The 17,860-nt window shown below is 68.5% G+C and overlaps 2 long non-coding RNA genes across 3 annotated transcripts; one reads left to right on the top strand and one right to left on the bottom strand.

Annotated features, from left to right (window-relative positions):
- Positions 1-2,501: 2,501 nt before the first annotated feature.
- On the bottom strand, positions 2,502-10,540 carry LOC144298670 (uncharacterized). Its single transcript, XR_013365615.1, has 2 exons — positions 9,637-10,540; positions 2,502-2,659 (listed from the first exon to the last, which is right to left on the bottom strand). It is a non-coding gene; the product is annotated as an uncharacterized LOC144298670 (long non-coding RNA).
- A 1,686-nt stretch (positions 10,541-12,226) lies between these two features.
- LOC144298667 (uncharacterized) lies at positions 12,227-17,413 on the top strand. 2 transcript variants are annotated; one of them, XR_013365611.1, is made up of 3 exons: positions 12,227-12,499; positions 14,321-14,391; positions 14,513-17,413. It is a non-coding gene; the product is annotated as an uncharacterized LOC144298667 (long non-coding RNA). The 2 variants fall into 2 exon arrangements; XR_013365610.1 differs by having other exon boundaries at positions 12,237-12,499; positions 14,321-14,395; positions 16,368-17,413.
- The last annotated feature ends 447 nt before the right edge of the window (positions 17,414-17,860 follow it).

Below are 17,860 nucleotides of genomic sequence, written 5' to 3'. Positions count from 1 at the left end.
GCAGGGCCCACCGCGGCTGCGGCCCCTCGTGCCCAGCAGGGACCGTACATGACAGGGGAGTGCCACGGGTGGGGGCGGGGGTGGGGGCCCCACGGCGGACACACGTGCTTGCACACGCACATGCACACGCATGCACACGGGGGCCCGGGCACAGGGGCTCCATCCCCTGGCAGCGCTGCCCCCGCCCCTCACCTTCCCGGGCACCACAGCACCGGCCACTGCCCCAGCCCCAGGGCCCAGCCAAGACCCTCAGAGCCCTGCCCTCGGGGGGCTCACCGCCTGCGGACGGAGACCCCGGCCCCAGCCTGCATCTCACCCTCAGCTGGAACTGAGGCAGGACAGGCCCGAGTCCCACCTGCGCCGTGGGAGGGGGAGGTGAGCTCGGTTGCAGCAGGGGTCCCGGGGAGCAGGGGTGGGAATATTCCAGGGAAGGACCCCCTCTCGTGTGGCTGTGGGGGGTGAAGCAGGACACGGCCGACCCCACTGGTGCCCGGGGCCCTGGGCCCCAAACCTGCGGCCTGTGGGGGATGCGAGGAGAGTCCCCTCGGCCCCTGGGCACAGCCCTGCAGTCCGAGCGAGGACAGCACGGGGCAGCCGGGGCCGCACAGACCTCATCACCCTCCATGACTCTGACGGAGCAAGTTCCTTTTTAGAAAATTAGTTTTCCTGCCAGCACCCAATTCATCAGCACCGATGACGAGGGGGGACGGCGGCTTCGGCGGTGCCAGGGACACGGCGTCCCGGGTGTGTGGACTTTCCTCTGAGCACAGACCAGCCCTGCAGCGCGGGGTGACCGCACCTGCCCCCCCGCCCCCCCGCCGACTGCCCTGGTCCCTCCTCTGTGCCCGCCCTCCCGCAGCCGCTGGGGCAGGTGCTCGGTATCAGGCCCACCCACGGCCCCCGCGGGCGCAGAGCCCAGAGCCCCCCGAGACCTCGGCCCCCGCCGCACCTGCCGCCGTACCCCTCCTCAAAGAAGTGAACCGGTCAGCGCCACAGGGTTCCTCCTCTGGGAACGGCCCTGGCCATTCACCTCAAGACCAGCCCCCGAAGGGCAGCAGGAGCCCGGGGAGGGCCCCCCCGTCCAGGCTCTTCCCGTGGCCATATCCCAGCTCTGCACACGCCCTTTCCTCTTGGTTCCAGAGCATGTGGATGGTGGTGGGGCGCCCCAAGGATTCCCAGAGCCGGCCGGGGTGCTGGGGGGCTCCCAGCCCCACTGTGCATATTCCCAGCGAAGCGGGGCCATGACGAGCCTCCGTGTGGCCGCTGCCATGGATGGACACCGTCCCTGGGGGACCTGTCATCCCCGAGTCCAAGCACACGCCCCACACCTGGGGGGCGGCCCAGCCCAGCGTCCACGCCACCTCGCCCCTACGACACCCTCAGTGCTCTCGGGTTCCCGTCCCTGTGCCACCAAGTCTGCAGGAATTCACCCCAAATAACAGACCTTCACTTCCACATGGCATCCCTCCTGGCCTGGGGCCTGTCCAGCGCGGCCCTGGACGTGTCAGAGCACCGCTGGCTCAGCCGGGTCCCTGCTCGGGGCCAGAAGGCCGGGGGGTGGTGGTCTCCCAGGGGCCAGGAGCGAGCGCAGCAGGTGGCTGATGGGTTTGCCCCCAGTTCGGGCAGGGGCTGCCTAGGGACCCCGGCGGCGTGGCCGCGTGGCCTGGGCCGGGTTGTGTCCGCGGCTCGAAGCCCCGCACGCCGGCCCCGCCATCCTGTCATCCCGGGAAGGGGGCCCGGGGCTCAGGATGCCTCCCGTGGCCGCCCTCCCGGGCCTGAGGCCGTCCAGCCGTGCACTCTCGCGCCCCCATACAGCCTTGTCTGGGGAAGGTTCTGGCAACTGTTTATTCAGTGAGTGTCCGGCCCACGTGACTCGGGCCCGAGGGGCTGGCGGGGCTGTGTCTGCGGCACCCCCGGGGCGCAGTCCCTGTCTGTCTGACTCGGTTGCCCAGTGAGTGTCTAACTCAGTCTGGCAGATTTTCTGCAGCCCCACCTGGGCGTCCAGGGTCTCAGCCTCCATCGGGGGCTCCCGGCTGCCCCACGAGCCCCGGTGCCCTCTGAACGGGCCACGGCTCCACCCAGGTGCCTCTCGAGCCCCCGCCCAGGCCCCCCCGCTGGCTCGGCCCCTCCACTCACCTCCACCAGCGCCTCAGGAGCCCCCGCCCCTTCCCGCCACGGGCCTCGGGGCCTCTGAGCCCAGGACCGGAGGGAGAGCACGGCCGAGCCCAGAGGACGGCCGGGGGAGCGGACAAGGCCGGTGCCAAGCCTTCACCGTGACTTGCAAACGCGTCACGACGCCTGCATTTTCGTGCGCGATGCCTCCCGTCACAGGGAGGAGGGCGCCCCGGCCCGGGCTGCAGGGCCTGGCAGAGACGGGCCGCGCGTCCGGGGAACCCAGCATCGCGGGCCGCGGCCGTGGCTGGAGCGGGGCAGCGGCTTCCTCAGGACCCTCCCCGCGGCCCCCACGCCTGTCTTTCCACGAGGGTGAGACAGAACCAGGCTGCAGCCAACACAGTGTGTGCGTTTTATGAACCACACAATTAAATAGGTTTTTAAACATCTGCTGATGGAATCGTCCCGTCCGGGGACGTACACTCAGCATTTTTAAGCAGCAACTGATACTGGATGTGGGGAATCACTGCGGAACACTCCGGCAGCCCTGTTAAAATCGATAGAAAATTAGATGCTATGAGCGTGCATATGTGTCCAATTAGCTATGATCGGAGCAAACGGCGACGCAGGTGAAACATGGTGCATCCGCCCAGAGTTGAGGCCAGCCTCACCCCGAAGGCCCCCCGTGGGGCAGGGATGCCCCCGACGCCAGGGCCACAGGGCTGCATGGCTGCTGGCGCTGCCCCCTCAAATGCCCCCCAGGGCCCAAGCAGCAGCCGGCACCTCCTCCAGGAAGCCCTCCTGCATTTGATAAGGGGCCTTAGACTCAGAGTGAGGACACAGTGAGCGGCTGAAGCTCCCCGGGCGACCTGGGCACACCAGGCTGCCCCTGCCCGGACCCTGAGCTGTCCCTCAGTCTGACCCACCAGTTGGGGGCACAGAGAGGGCTTCCTCGGTCCCTGTGAGCCTCAGTTTCCCCATGTGGGAGTGCCTGCCTCACACAGTCCGTAGTCCTTGCCAGCCCATGCCCCTAACCACTGCTACCACCTGTCCCAGCGCAGAGGGTGGCCCTGGCCTCGTCCCTCCCATGCTGCCCCGCGGCCCCCACCCAGGTGCCCAGACACAGCACCCACTCAGGGAAGAACCACCAGATGCCCCAGACGGAGGCGTCAGCGCCCTGCACAGCGGGTGGGACGGCCGGGTCCCCAGGGCAGAGGTGCCACCCACCTCCCCTCGGGGACAGCCAACAGCAGAGACGCACGTGGGGCCGAAGACCCTGCACTCGGAGGTCACGGGGCAGGGCGCGGGTGCAGCTGCGCCCCCCCAGCCAGCACAGGGCCCGGGCGCCCGGACCGCGGCAGGGGCGTCCCAGCCGCAGCACCCGACTCCCACCGCCCGGGAGCCCGTCAGCAACTCCTATCTGGATGCCTCTTGTGCTTTTTACTATGAAGCTTTTAAAATTTAAACATCAGTAACCTAATATGTCTCCGGCAGCAACGTTACCTATTAGCACTCAGATTCACCACGAAATTAATTTTTAATCCCAAATTTTGGTTAATTATTAAAATAACTAGCAAAGAACTACAGTTAGTCCCGGGAGCGTGAGCAGCACCAGCCCAGGGCCGGAGCGAAGGAGCCTGCCCGGCCCGTGCCCGCGCTGCTGGGTCCTCTCGGGGTGTCTCCAGGGGGCCCCACAGTGTGGAAGCCCCGCCCCCAAACAGCTCTCGCCCCGCGCGCTCACCCAGCCGGATGCCCACCTAGACCTGCTCAGCCCGCGTCCGTGACCTTCCTGTCTGTTCAAAAAATATACATGTATTATTTCTCAACACTGATAAAAGTTTAATACGGAGTTGCCCGGGATTTTAATAAACGTGTCACCAAACGAGCAAAGTGAACTGATGGGCCCGTCCTAGAGATAAATTTTGCCTCCAACAGGCCCAGAGAGCAGGGCCGCGGGGCGAGCGGGGACGCGGGACGAGAGGGGCCGCACAACCGTTTTGCTGTTCTTTGCAGAAATGGTAAGATGGATTTTTGTGTCTTATTATCCCACAGGTGGGGCCGGGGTGAGAGCCGGTGTAACGGCAGGAAAGCGAGGCGCCCGGCCGAGACCGCCCCGGAGAGCCCTGAGGTCAGGGCGGGCGGCCCGGGAGCAAATTCGCTGGCCGTGAGGGCCCCTCGGCACCGCGGCACCTCCACGCAGTCCCCGTCCCCCCGCCCGCAGACACGGACCCCAGCGACCCCCAGGGCACAGGGAGGGCTCTCCTCGCCGGGTCCGGGTCACGACAGGACTCCACTCAACGGGTGCATCTGGCCCTGAACTCTGGCAGCAGGTGCAGACGTGCCCCGTGGCCACCGGCCTCCAGCCCCGGAGCGGTGCCCGGCTCTCAGGGGGTGTCGGGCAGGTCCCTTTATTCCCTCACTCAAGGTCACCTGCTCCACTGGCTGCAGAGCCGAGCGAAACTCCACCGTTAGAGATTCGCTTCTTGGGTTAGAGGTGGAGGGAAAGCGAGGTCCCCCGGGAAGCCGCTGGCCTACAAGCCTCGGGGCGCGCTGCTGTGTGCAGCACAGGAGGCCACGGCCAGCAACAGACAAGGAGGTACGGGGGGACCCTGGCGACAGCGTCCACGCTGCAGGACACAGCCTGCAGGAACCAGGCCAGGCAGAGGCCTGCTGAGCACACACAGCCCCCAGCCCAGGGTTGGGGTCCTGGCCCGCCTCACCCCCGCCGGGGTCTCCGGGGCTTGCCTGGACTTGGCTCGCCTGGACTTGGCGCCCACAAAGGGGGCGGGTGGGGAAGGGACAGGGCTCGGAGCCCCAGCCAGCCCGCACTGCTGTCACCGCAGCCGCAACTGTGCACTTGGGTGGTGGGTGGGGTGCAAGGAGGCCGCCCCTGGGCCTCCCCCGGCCCCGAGTCATCTGAGTTCAGCCTCTCCAACTGGACAGCTGAGAATGTGGACTATTTATACCGGCCAAGGCGGGCAGGCGGCTGCACAGACACACAGCCCGGGCGCCATATGTGGGCATGACGGTCGGCAGGCAGGCCTGCCAGGGGGACAAGGACCCAAGCGGCACGTCTGTCCTGGGTGTCCTTCACCCTCCAGCCTCCCCCGTCCCCCGTGACAGGCTCCCGGACAGCTGCCTTACCCCCGCTGCTGTTAAAAATACTCCAGCCCTGAACCTCCTGTCCTGTCCTCTGTGCCCCAAGCTAGACAGCTAGACGCTTGGCCCCAGGGAGGTGACCCCAGACTCTCCACCACCAGATCCGAGGGTGTCCACTCCCCTGGACGGGGGAAAGCCAGTGACCCTGCCGCCCGGCCCTGGGCTGCACACCAGCGGCCTGGAAGGCGCCTCTGTGCCCGGTGTCCCTGCCCTGCCACACACACCGGGCCGCACCCCCACCCCAGCACAGGAAGCGGACCTGGGCCTCTGCAAACGCAGGCGGATGGTGCAGATCTGCAGCGCCCCCGGGAGCAGGTGCCAGCGCCGCCACTTCTCAGGACCCGTCGCCCTGAGTCTCTGTACTAAGGAGCAGCCGCCAGGCTGTCAGAATGGCCCTCCCGTCCCTCCCGTCCCTGCCCTTGAGATGCACACAGCCCCACATGCCGCCTGCACGGCAGCAGCTCTGCAGCAGCCCGCACTGCTCAGCCGCCACCCCTGCAGCTGCAGCCCCTCCCTGCGGGGCGGGCCGGGCCTTCCCAGGGCCAGAGCCAGCCTGGAACTCTGAGCCACGAAGGCAGCACCCACTGGGAACCCAGGAATGCCGCCCAGGAGCGGCGCCCAGCTCTGGCCAGCCGGGTGCTCGGCCCCGCAGGGCCCGCGGAGAGAGTCCGGGGCAGGACACAGGCGGAGCAGACTGCGGGAGCTCCTGGGGGCCCCTGGCGCGGTGCTGGGGACCCCTTCACCTCCCGAAAGTCACGCCAGCCTCTTGGGACCCGAGGCTGGCTGCTGGTGGGCCAAGGGCAGGGGCGAGGCCCGGGCCCCCAGGCGCTCCCGGCCCCGGAGCAGCAGCAGGCGTCAAAGGCAGGGAGCGAGCGGCGGGGAGCGGAGGCCTCTGCAATGGGACGTGCGGCCAGCGAGGCTGAGTCAGCACAAAGCTGGAGGAGGCCCGGTACCCTTTATGCTAAGGTGGCACAATTAATGCAACGCGCTGGCCCCGCCCCCTCGCGCTGGCCCCGCCCCTCGCGCTGGCCCCGCCCCCTGCCCACCGTCCACTTTCTGCCCCGCAGTCCCTCCAGGCTCCATCCTCCTGGGCTGTGCCCTGGACCTAAGGATTGCTGGGGTCCCCTCCGTGTTCCCGGGGCCGGGGGCGGGGGGACTTGCAGTGCACGCTGTTCACTTTGATGGACAGGCTGCGGCCGCATAAACACCGTCCTGGGGGGATCCTGATCGTGCAGTGGCCCCTCCGCCCAGCAGTCCTCAGGGAGATTCCTCATGCCCCCCACAGATGCTTTCACCAGGGCCCCCCCTCCTTGAAAACCTTGTGCCATAAAACGCGTTCTTGCCCGTGACGAGTGCACCGTCCGACCGAGACGCGAACGCCGCCTCCTTGGAAGCAGGTGCCACCGCTTCCTTGGTCACCTGGCTACACACACGGAAGACACTTTGTGGTCAACGTAGACGCACGCACATGGCGCCACGGGGCTGCCCCCACCAGCCGAGCCCCCGCACGGAGCGTGGCCGGATTTTGTGAGCCGTCACCAGAAAGAGACGAACTAATTTGATAGGTGGAAATTATGAGTGTCACAATCCCCGGAGCCACCGTCTCCACACGCGGAACCCAGGCCTTGCCATCGGACTGCGAACGTTTCCCAGCTGTCCCGGGACACCCAGGAGCAGCCCTGCTCCAAGGGCTCAGAGAAAGGGGCACGGGCCACCCCTCCCAGCCTCCATGTCCCCGCACAGCCTCACAGAAACCACCTGGGTCCCCATGTTGGTGGGCAAGCCCTAAGAGGGTGCGGCCTTCACCCCCGCACATCCCAGACCCCTCTGCCTCTGCAAGGGTCCCGGGGGCCCCAGGGCAGCCTGTCGGGGGTAACAGGCCATCTCAGAAAAGCCCTCTGGGCAGAGCACACACATAGGCCCGCCGGCCTCTCCTGTCCCCGCAGAGAGGCCCAAAGACCCGACTCAGAAGCCACATTCGCTCTGGGTTCCCTCTCCGGCTCCTCCCCCGGGAAGCCAGGAGCTAGAGCTTCATGTACAGAAAGTTCCAGCCGCCCCCGGGGCTCCCACGGGGAGGCGTCCAAGTGGTGCCCGTTCTTATTTTGGCCAATCAAGAGACGGGTGGCAATTTACAGCTCTCTCCCTGCGAACTCGCTAGCTTTATGCTCAGTCAAACCTGATTCCCAAACACTAATGCTTTTATTTAAACACCACATCCTGCAGTAAAGCCTTAATGTACAGCGGGATGCATCTAGGGGAAGAGCCGTGTGTCTGCGGCCAGCCCTGGTGGCCACGCGCCCTGCTACTTCCCTCCCTGTGGCCGGAGCTGGAAGCACTGGGCGAGGATGACCTTCCCGGGGACGCTGGGCACGGACCCCCCCAGGGCCCAGTGGCCGGAAGGAAGGCTATGCCCAAGGACCATCCTACCTCCCAGCTACGGGTGCCATTGGAGCGACCCTCAGCTACAGTCACCCCCTGGGAGCTGGGAACTGCGCAGGCTCCGTAGTGGGACCTCCGTGGCTCAGGGCACCTGTCTGCCCCCAGACCCCGGGGCTTCCAGCAGCTGGAGGAGGCGGCCTACCCGCCGGCCCCTCCCCGTCCCACTCCCGATGTGAGAGCCGCATTCCTGCCAAAGGTCAGGGTGTGGGAGGGGCTGGGGCACCTGCCATGGGCCTCGGGCAGCAATGCCAAGGACGCCCAGAAAAGCAGAGATGACACACACGTTGGAAAAATAGCCCTGAGGCGAGGAGGACGTGCCCTGGGCAGACACACTGGCTTCCCCGCACCCCTAGGGCCAGGATCCGGCTGAGAGGCCCCTCCCGTGGTGGCCCAGCCCCTGGCAGCCACCCCAGAGCTCTCTGCCCTCTGCCTCGCCAGAGAAGGACCTGCGCTGTGGGGCCCGGCTCCGCACACCACACAGAGCATCTGCCCTCGTCCCCTGGGCCACACGGGGTCCCATCACGGGACACCCCAGCCCCTTCCCCCAGCCGGGACCCGGGCGGTGGCAGAGCACACAGAAGGGGTCCGGGCTCATCCCCACAGCTGTCACCCTAGGCAGGCCAAGGAGGCCTGGGGGCTCGGGCTGCTGGGGGCGGAGGGCAGGGCAAGGCGTGGCCGCGGGGCAGGGCCGGCCACCCTCCACCCTCGGCATCTGTGCCCTCCGTCCGGGCGCCCCCAGGCTCCAGGGCTCGGGCGTTTCAGAGGCTGGAGTGGAGGCCTGGGGCCTGGGGCTGTAGGTGCCTCTGACCCCACTGCTGCCCTGGGCCTGACCCGGGGCGCGGAGCCATGTGGCACCCTGGCCTCTGCCTCTCGGCGCAGCCCCTGGAGCCAGGGCGGGGTGTTTCCCTCAAGGAGCCCCCCACGTGGCCGCAGGAGCCCCTTCCCCTCCTTCCTTTCCTTGCCCGGCCTGGCTCCCTGACCCTTTGGGGACACGCTGCTTTCCCAGAGTCTGCGAGCTGCTTCCCGCCCCCCGCACAGACAGCCCCTTCTACTGGCGGATGACCCCGTCCAGGGTGTGCGGAAGTGAGGCCCCAGAGCCGCGGGCACTCGACCTGCCCCCCCGGCCCCCCACCCCCGCACGGACCCCACGCCTGCCACAGGGCCACCTTCCCTCTGCCGCAGTCAGCACGTTGAATATTTAATGTCTGATGAACGCTTCCACCTGCTGACACAGGCAAAGTGACAGAACAATACCGGCAGGGGACAGGTCCGTCCGCTGACGCCCAGGCAGCCTGCCACGGAGGCCTCGCCCCGGCCGTAGCCGCCGCCCGGCTGGCTGGCCGTCTGTCTGTCCCCCGGGCGACCCCGCGGGCGAGCGTTCCCCACCTGAAATACATACTTCTTTACATTCCATAGCTTAGCAGGTCCATATGGGCATATAAAGAAGTATGTTCCCCAAGCGGGTAGTTCGGTATAGACGTGGGCTCAGGGAAGGGGCCCCAGGGAGGATCCACACCCGGAGCCCGCGCTCTGCCTGGGGCCAGCACACCGTGTCCCGGCTCGGCCCCCACCCGCCGACCTGGGCGCCCTCTGCCTCCCGCTCTCCGGGGCTGGCACACGCGCGTGCTCTCGAGAATCCCTCCATTCGCCCCACAGTGATCTGGTTTTGCGTCAGTGGAACAAGAAAAGCAGGGACCAGGGCTGCCACCTCCCACCCTCACCCCGGAGAAGGGATGCGCGTTTCCTCTCGGAGACGTGCGAGCCTCAGCCAGCACCCTCCCTCTCCATCTGGGCACCTTGTCCCAGCCAAGTGCACGGGGAGGCCAGAGCTCAGAGGGAACCCACCCCGAGTGCTCGGGGAGCAGCACCGCTCGCCGTGAGCCCAGGTGGGAGGACCAGGAGACCCCGGGAGGGGACAGGCCTTACCTGGGCAGCTGGCGGCCTCCGGGGCAGGTCCCTGGTGGTTGTGCCTCCCAGGAACCGGAGCCCGCGTGGGCAGGGCGCCGTCATGCCTCTGCCTCTGGAGACACGCGTGACAAGGACAGTAGCAGGTGGACCCTGCATCTCCAGAGGGCGGCTGGGAGCTGCTGGGAGGTGGTCCTGCCGCCACCTGCCCCTTCTGCTCCCGGGCCTGGCCGGGCGGCTCCTGCTTCCCATCTCTGGCGGCCGCCGCCGCCTCCTCCGGCTCCCTCCCTCCCTTCTTCGCCCTCTCCCTCTCCTCTGCACTCCTGGCGTGTCACCGCCTCTGCCGGGGCCACCTGAAAGATGCTCGCAGCAGCGGGCGGTCACACGGGCGCCCGGGGGCCACCGAGCACTGCCCGCCCGGCGACGCGGCCCGGCCCACCTGGCTCCCGGTGGCACCTGCCCGGCCCCCACCAGGCCTGATCAATACCAATTTACAGGCAAACGCGGGGCCGCCTTCCCGGTGATGAATTTCCCGGTGAGCACCGGCTTCTAATGAACCCGTTAAAGAGGTTTAAGTAAACTTAGCGCGAGGCAAGCTAAGCACTTCGAACGCTTAATTGTGTCGATACTGTTTCTCACTGCGTCTCAGAGTCTGCCCGTGATGGAGGAGTCGCCCCTCTTCCCAGCAACTTCTCCGGCCACCCCGAAGCCCGGAGAACCACGGAGAGCTGACACGGAGCAGCGTGGCCTCCAGGTCGGGTGCCCGCCAGGGGGAGGCCACCCCCCAGCCTGGGCCCGGGGGCGTCAGCAGCGCACGGGTGAGGTCCCGCCGTGGCCAGGCTGAGGCCTGCGGCCGGGCGGCGGAGAGGGTGTCACACGTCGCTGGGCGCCTGCAGAGGGAGAGAGCAGGGGACACGCTCGCGGGGACAGGGGTCCAGCTGGGCACATACACAGACCACCTGCACCCGGGGTCCTGCTGTCTAGGCAGCACTAGGCCCCCGGCCCCAACACACTTCCAGTTCCATCTGCAAGACAAGGCCCGGGGCGACCCGGGGCGACCCTGTGCACCCTCGCCTCCAGGCAGCCCACCCGTCCCGCGCAGACGGCCCAGGGAGGGTGTCCGGACGCTGCCACCCCCAGGGCAGGGCCGCGTCTCCGCAGAGCCTGCAGGGTGCACTGGCAGCTAAGCAATTTCTCGAGTCCCTGGGCTGTGGCAGCCGCACCAGGCACGGCCGGGCTGGGGTTTTCCTTGTGGGGGGGGGGGGGGGGTGATCTGGGCTCCAAGAAGCTCCCCAGTGCAAGGAGAGAGCCACCCTGCAGGAAGATCCTGAGGAGCGATGTCCCATTTTCATGTGGCTGCTGTTATTTATCATCCTCATGGAGCCGGAGTGAAAAAGGCAACCGGGACGCCCCCAGGCCCCCCTCTGCCCCCCGCACCCCGGGATGTGCCCTCCAGAGACCCTCACCCGGGAACGGGAGCCTGGCACCTACATCTCCCCACCCCCCCCCCCAGCGACCACAGAGGCCTCAGAAGCCCTGCTGGGGCCTGGGACCCTCCTCACGCTCCCCCCTCCCCGGCCTTCACACAGACGGTCTGGAGCTCAGGGCAAAGTCGGGGCTCCAAAGGGCAGGAGGGGCAGCCCGGGTCCAACCACAGCCCCCTGAGCCTCTGCCCTGCTCCAGCAGGAACCCCGGCCACTTTTCAAACAGTTTCCCATCCTGGCAGGACAGAAGCAGCAGCCGCCTCCGAGGGACCCCACGGGGCAGGGGGGTGAGCTGGCACCCTGCCCTACCTCGTCAGCTGTGACCCCCACCCCAGCCGCGTGGAGGTCATGCTCCCCCGCAGAGACACCTGGCTGCTCCCCACCCCCACCCCACCCCACCCCCACGGAGCCCCCGGGGTCTCCGCCCACCCCCACGGTGTGCACCCAGCACAGGGACCCCCACCCCGACGGGGACGGTGGGATCTACAAGAGTAGAGTCCTGCCCCGGGCAGCCGCGGGCGACCCCCCTGCCCCAGCATCTCCACGGTTAATGCTGCAAGTTCCAAGGTAAGTTTAAGCACACTCCCCACTCCGGGCACCGAGCTCTGTGCCGGGGGGCAGGTCAACGGCGCCCTCCCCCAGCCCCCCCGCCCTCCCCCGGCACCAGGACCCCCATCCGCCCCTGGGCGTCCAGAGGCAGCCGCTGCCTCCGAAATGCCCGCATGTCAAAGTTCGTGCATCCCGGTTGGACGCGCCCTCCCGGCCTGCTGGCTGCTGGCTCTGCAGTTTTCCAAATGCGGACGGAGCCGCGAGCCAGGAGCAAACTCCAAAGCACCCCCGTAGGAAGCACGCGGCCGCGGCTCCCACCCACCGGCAGGCACACCCCCACCGCGGCGGCCGGCAAGTTTGTGGGGCCGTCCGGCGGCTGGGCAGGACTCACCGCGGAGCCCCTCCGGGCCGGGCTGGCGACAGCGGCGGCAGCGGGCGCAGGGTCGCGGCTCCCGGTACGATGCGCCCGCGTGGCTCCCGGGGAGATGCTGCAGCCGCGCCAGCACCATCCACCTTCTCCCGGAGCCAATCGCGAATGCAGGGGTGGGGGAGGCCGGAGCTCGGAGGCGACCGCACTTGGGGGTGGGGGGCAGGCAAAGAGAAAGAAGACACCGCGCACCCCCCTCCGCACCCTGCCCTTCCCCCAGCCCTCCCGCAGCAGCGCAGACTTAGCAGGAAGGGAGATCTTGAGGAGAGAGGGAGAGAGAGGGAGGGAGGGAGGGACCAGAGGCGCAGGACTGGCGGGCGATGCAGAGTTACGGAGGAGCCACCTCGAGCCGCGCACCTTGAGCCCCTCCCTGCTCGGGGCTGTGTCTGCAGACGCTCCGCACCCCCAGCCGGGTCAGCGCAAGGTAGAGGTCAGGGTGGAACAAAAGGGGCCGGTCCCGCGGGTGTGCAGGCTCGCACATGCACACAGCCCATCGCCGAGACACACGCAGGGGGGGAGGGGAGGGCGAGGGAGGGGAGGGCTGACCCGAGGGGCCGGAGCGGGCGTGGGGGCCCCCCTCGGGTCAGGAGCCGGCCTCACCTTTGCAGTCCTTATATACCCGGCCAAGCATCCCAAACACGCGGCCCCGGCCAAGTGGCCCCCTCGGGCTGTGCTCCCTGACCATATTTAGTAAAGCAGGGGAAAAAATAGCGTGTCAGCTGGGCCTCGGCTGGCCGGCCACCGGGAACAGGGTGGGAGCGCCAGCGCCATTGACGGCGGTCCTGGGCCCGGGCTGCTGTCCTCGGCCCCTCCGCCCCTCCCCACGGGCCTCCCACCGGCTGTCCCTGCCCTGCCGTCCCCCCTGCTATTTTTAGCCTCGCCCAGTACAGAGGCGCCTCCGGCAGCAGGGCAGCAGCCTCCCAGGCCACGCAGCCTGCTCCTAGGGGAGACCCGGGCGGCCCCCGGGGCTCGGGCCAGGCGGGGAGGCCTGCCATCGCCGCCCTGCTCTGGGCCTCCGGGGACTGGGTCCCACTCGGCGCCCTTTCGCCCAGAATGGGGGCCGGGGGTCAGGTGATGACACAGCCTCCGGGACTTCCGGAGGTTCCCGAGCCGGCTCTGAGGCATGAGGACCGCAGGTCACCTTGGACAGCGAGCCAGGCCACCAGGCTTGCCACAGTCTGCCCTGGGCCTGCCCCCGGGGGCCTGCGTGAGCGCGAGACCCCGGCCCCCATGCCTGCTCCGCTCGGAGCGCCCCCATCCCGGGGTCAGGCCGCAATGATGAAATAGTGCACACGGGCACCTGTCCTCACGGGGCCTGGCCGCGGAGGCCGACCGTCCCCCACCACTGTGTGAGCTGCGTGGGCGCCCCCGGGACACAGGACGGGGCACTGCAATAGCGGGGTGCAGGCCTCGTGGGGAGGCAGGGACACCGCTAGCCTCCCGGTCTGTGGAGTCCTGGCCAAGTGTAAGCAGCAAGATGCCCATTGTTCCAGAAAGCATCCACCAGCCTGGCCCCTCCTGTGGCTCGCTGCAGGTGTGGGGAACGGGTGTCTGTGCCCCTCTGAGCAGGCCCCCATGTGCCTGGGACCCTGACGTCACCCTTGGCCCAGAGCTGCGGGATGCCAGGGCACACGGGAGGGGAGGGGGTGCAGAGGAGAGAGGAGGGGGTGCAGAACTACCAGCCAGCAGCCACCATGCGGCCCAGGAGACTGGGCAGCAGAGGGGGCGGGCGTGGTGCCAGGGCTCCTGGGAAGCCCTGAGCGTCTGGGAGGCCAAAGTGGGGTCCTGGGCTCACCTGCGGTAGGTGGGGACCCTGCGAGGTTTCAAACCGCCTGGTCTTTTCTGAAACCCCTGATCATGACGGAGGACCCGCACGGCCCCTGACCCCTCTCTGGGTGGGGGGGGGTGAGGGGCTGGGAGAGGAGGGCGGCACAGAGCTTGGGCGAGGACATCAGGGAGCCAGGGCGTCTGGGGGTCTGCAGGTGGTGGGGGATGGGCGGCGGATGTGTGGCCTGTCCCCGGGGCTGGCTCCTGTCAGTGAGCCTCCAAGGAGGTGAGGAAGGGGGAGAGAGTGGGGAGCAGGCCCCGTCACAGTCACCTGGAGAATCGCCCTCATAAGGGCAGCCTGGCTCATGCAGACAAGGGTGAGGCCCGGGGCCGTGTCTTCCCGGGAGATGGGCTGGTGGGTCCCCAGGGTCTCAAGGACAAAGCCAGATGACAGAGCAGGTTGTTCATTTGTCCACAGCACGAGCATTTCCGGGCATTCCAGAAGCTTCTGTGCAGATTACGTGTTGGTCTCTAAAGCATCACTAAGAGGTGGGTCTCCCATCATCCCCTCTGCGGACGAGGAGGGACAGGCTTGCCTGAGGTCCCAGGGCAGGGGCGGCCTGGGAGTGGCCGCCATCCGGCTGCTGCCCAGGCACCTGCTGTCCCCCAGGGCCCCACCCCAGATGCTGACGGAAGCCCGCCCCAGGGAGACCAGGAGGTGGCCCAGCCCCGACCCGGGCGTCCCCCACAGGCATCCTCAGGAAGGGGGCTGGTGATGCGACGCCACCTCGGTGCCCGGCTGGAAGAAGCCGCGACGGCGAGCCCGACGGGCGCCCACGCAGCCGCAGGGACACGGGACGGGCCTCACGCCGGGGCCGCGGGGTTGGGCCCTGCACCATCTGGGGGCGCGCTCCGGCACGTGCCGATGCGCCGCCCTCACCAGCGGGGCCGCCTGGCGCTGTGGCCGCCGAGGGCTCGCAACGAACGGGGCTGGCGCAGCTGCAGCCCGAGCCTCGGCTCGATCTCATTGGACTCATCCTCGTTTCAGTAGCTGCGTCCGTCCGTCTGTCCGAGCAGCCGGTGCCGCGCGGGGCTCAGGGAACCGGGGTGCAGGTCGGGGAGGCCGCACTCCCCGTGCTGCGAGGGGAGGAGGTCCGGGAGGAAAAGTCTGGGGAAGGGATGGCCGGGCCTGGGGGGCCATGCAGGTCAGAGGTCAGGGGCGGCTTCTGTGGGGTGAACAGGGGCCCCAAGGAGCCCCCGGGCCTGGCCTGGCCGGGGTCAGCTAGGAGGCCACAGGTGCCACAAGGGCAGGATGGCGCAGGGTGAGGGTAGAGCCGCTGGGCCGACCCAGCCCCGGGCCACCGTGGCCGCCGCTGGACTCCCGGGGGGGTGCACTGGGGTTCTGGCCGGCCCTGGGGACCCGGCCCAGCAGACGGAGCAGAGGCGGCCACAGAGCAGGGGGTGGTCAGGCCAGTGCACCCCCGGTGGATGGGGCACTCCTCCCGGGAGCGGGAAGGGGGGTGCACAGAGGGGAGGCTGGTGGGGGGGCTCTGCCAACACGGGAAGGCCCGGCCGAGGGGGCTGCTGGGGCAGGAGGCCCCGAGGGGGCGTGAGCAAGGGCCCTGCTCAGGGGCTGTGGCAGGTGGTGGGGGGGGGGGCGCCCCGGTGCGGGGCCTGTGGCGCGGGGGGCTGGGAGCTGCGTGGTCTCCGGGCCGGGCCTCTCACCCCTCGGGCTGAGCGGGGGCGGAGCGGTCGCTGGAGACGGGCGTTTCCTGGAAGCACGGAGGACAGTAATGGAGCCCGGAGCGCCCCGGGGACCGGTGGCTTCTGACTGAGAGCTTTTCCTGGAGCGCTGTCCCCGGGGCCGGCGGGGGGCGGGGGCCTCCTCTGCGTCCCGCTGCATCTTCCTGCCTGGACAGAGGGGCGCAGCCCCCAGGAAGGCCCCAGCAGGAGACCCCTGGGCACAGACGGTGCCACGGGGCAGGCGACTCCCTGGCTCTCTGGGCCTCAGCTTTCCCATCTGTCAAGTGGGGCCGTGGCCCGTGGGCGGTAACGGAGCCCCCACGGTGGGGGGGGCTAATGCTGTGCCGTTCGTTCAGGAAAGGCCCCCACCAGGGTTACTCTATCCCTCACCTTCCCGTCTCCACCGCGCGGAGGATCTCCCGAGGGAGTGAAGGAAGGAGTCGACCCGCCGGCCGGGGGGCCAGGGACTGCGGGGGCAGCGGGGGCACCGGGGGGGGGGGGCCGCGGGGCCGAGGCTGAGCCGTGGCAATGTGTGTTCGGCTTTGGGGTCGGGGGTGAGGCCGGGCTCTAGTCTGCGGGGGGCAGGGCAAGGCCGGGCCAGTGCCCCCGGAGGGTTGGTCGGACGTGCGGGATCCCAGGGGCGCTGACAACAGACCCGGCTCCCGGTCACTTCGCTCGTCCACGAATTTTAAATAAAACAAAACCTAGGCTTTATTTTAAAATTTGGTCCAACTATGAGAGCGTAGCTGACCCACTCGCCACAACGGCCCGTCCCTGTTCAGGCCCGACTCGGCCCCGAAATGATGGGCGGGGACTTGAACGGACGTGTCCCCAAAGGAGACACGTGACGGCCAAGGACCCCGTGACAAGACGCTTGATGTCACCGGTCGGCAGGGGACGCAGGTCCGCACGGCGGTGAGCAGCCGCCTCTCTGCCGCCGGGACGGCCGTTGAACACGCAGAAGCTCCCAGACCGGGAAACAACAAGTGTCGGCAAAGATGTGAAACGGGAACCTCGGGCGCCAACCTGGGGCGCCAACCTGGGGCGCAGCCACCCGGCAAAATGGCAGCTCCTCCCACGGCGACACCGGCAGGCCCGGAATCGCACCCCAGGCTGGAGCCCAAGAAACCAAACAAGGACTCACAGCGCCCCTGGGCGCGGGGCTGGGGGTGCAGGCCGCCCCGACACTCCCCGCCCCGGCCAGGAATGAAGCAGGGACGCGGGCGGCAGCGAGGCAGCCCCAAGACGCCAGGGGCCACCCCGAGGCCCGGGCTCTGCGACGCTTTGTGCCTGAAGGTTGGGCAGGAGGGGTGCAGGCCGGCCTCCTCCGGGGCGGGAAGACGGTTGGAACGTTCTGGAATGAGAGAGGTGGCCCCGGCACAGCACCGAGTGTGCCCATGTTCACTTTAAAGTGGCAGCTTTCTCCGTGTGATGTTTCCCTCAAAAAACACAACAAAGGGGATCCCTGGGTGGCGCAGCAGTTTGGCGCCTGCCTTTGGCCCAGGGCGCGATCATGGAGACCCGGGATCGAATCCCACATCGGGCTCCCGGTGCATGGAGCCTGCTTCTCCCTCTGCCTGTGTCTCTGTCTCTCTCTCTGTGTGCGACTATAAAAAATAAAATAAAAAATAAAATAAAACACAACAAAGGTGAGTGGGGCCCAGGGTCCGCTGCACCGGCCTCCCCACGGACCGCACGCCCTGGGCCGGGCCCCGAGGTAGGGCTGAGCTCCTGTCCCTGCGTCCCTGAGCTGCGCGGAGGGCACAGCCCGCACCTCCCCTCCCCCAACACCCCTCCTGTGGAAGAATAAATTTGTGTTTTAACCCACTGAGCGCGTGGCCTCATGTTATCAGGGCCTCGGGAAGCCCAGCCCGGTCCCCTCCTGCCCCAGGACACCCGCCGCCAGCTGCCGTGGGGGGCCTGCCCCTGCGACATGCCCGCGGTGCCCCAGGACAGCAGGGCCAGTGGTGGGGCTCGGAGGGCCACCGGGCTGGGCAGGGCGACCGGTCACACTGAGCGAGGCAGGGGAGGCCGGGGAAGGGCTCTCCCGGCTCTCGAGGGAGGTGGGGCCCCGGAGGACAGGCTGCCCGGCTTCCCGCAGCGTCCCGAGCCCCGGACCCTCCTCGCGGGCCCGGCCTGCGCCCCGGCCAGCTGACCCCGGGCCAGCAGGGCTGTCACAGACGTGGTCCCCGGCTGGGCCCGGCCTCCAAGCTCCCGCGTGCACGCGCACAGACGCTCACGGGCGTGTACACACGTGGCCGTGACGGCCGCGGGC

The sequence above is a fragment of the Canis aureus genome, chromosome 26 (assembly GCF_053574225.1).
Source record: "Canis aureus isolate CA01 chromosome 26, VMU_Caureus_v.1.0, whole genome shotgun sequence".
NCBI classification, from domain to species: Eukaryota; Metazoa; Chordata; class Mammalia; order Carnivora; family Canidae; genus Canis; species Canis aureus.
Note: the sequence above shows the minus strand (reverse complement) of the source record. Positions and strands in the feature narration are given on the sequence as shown.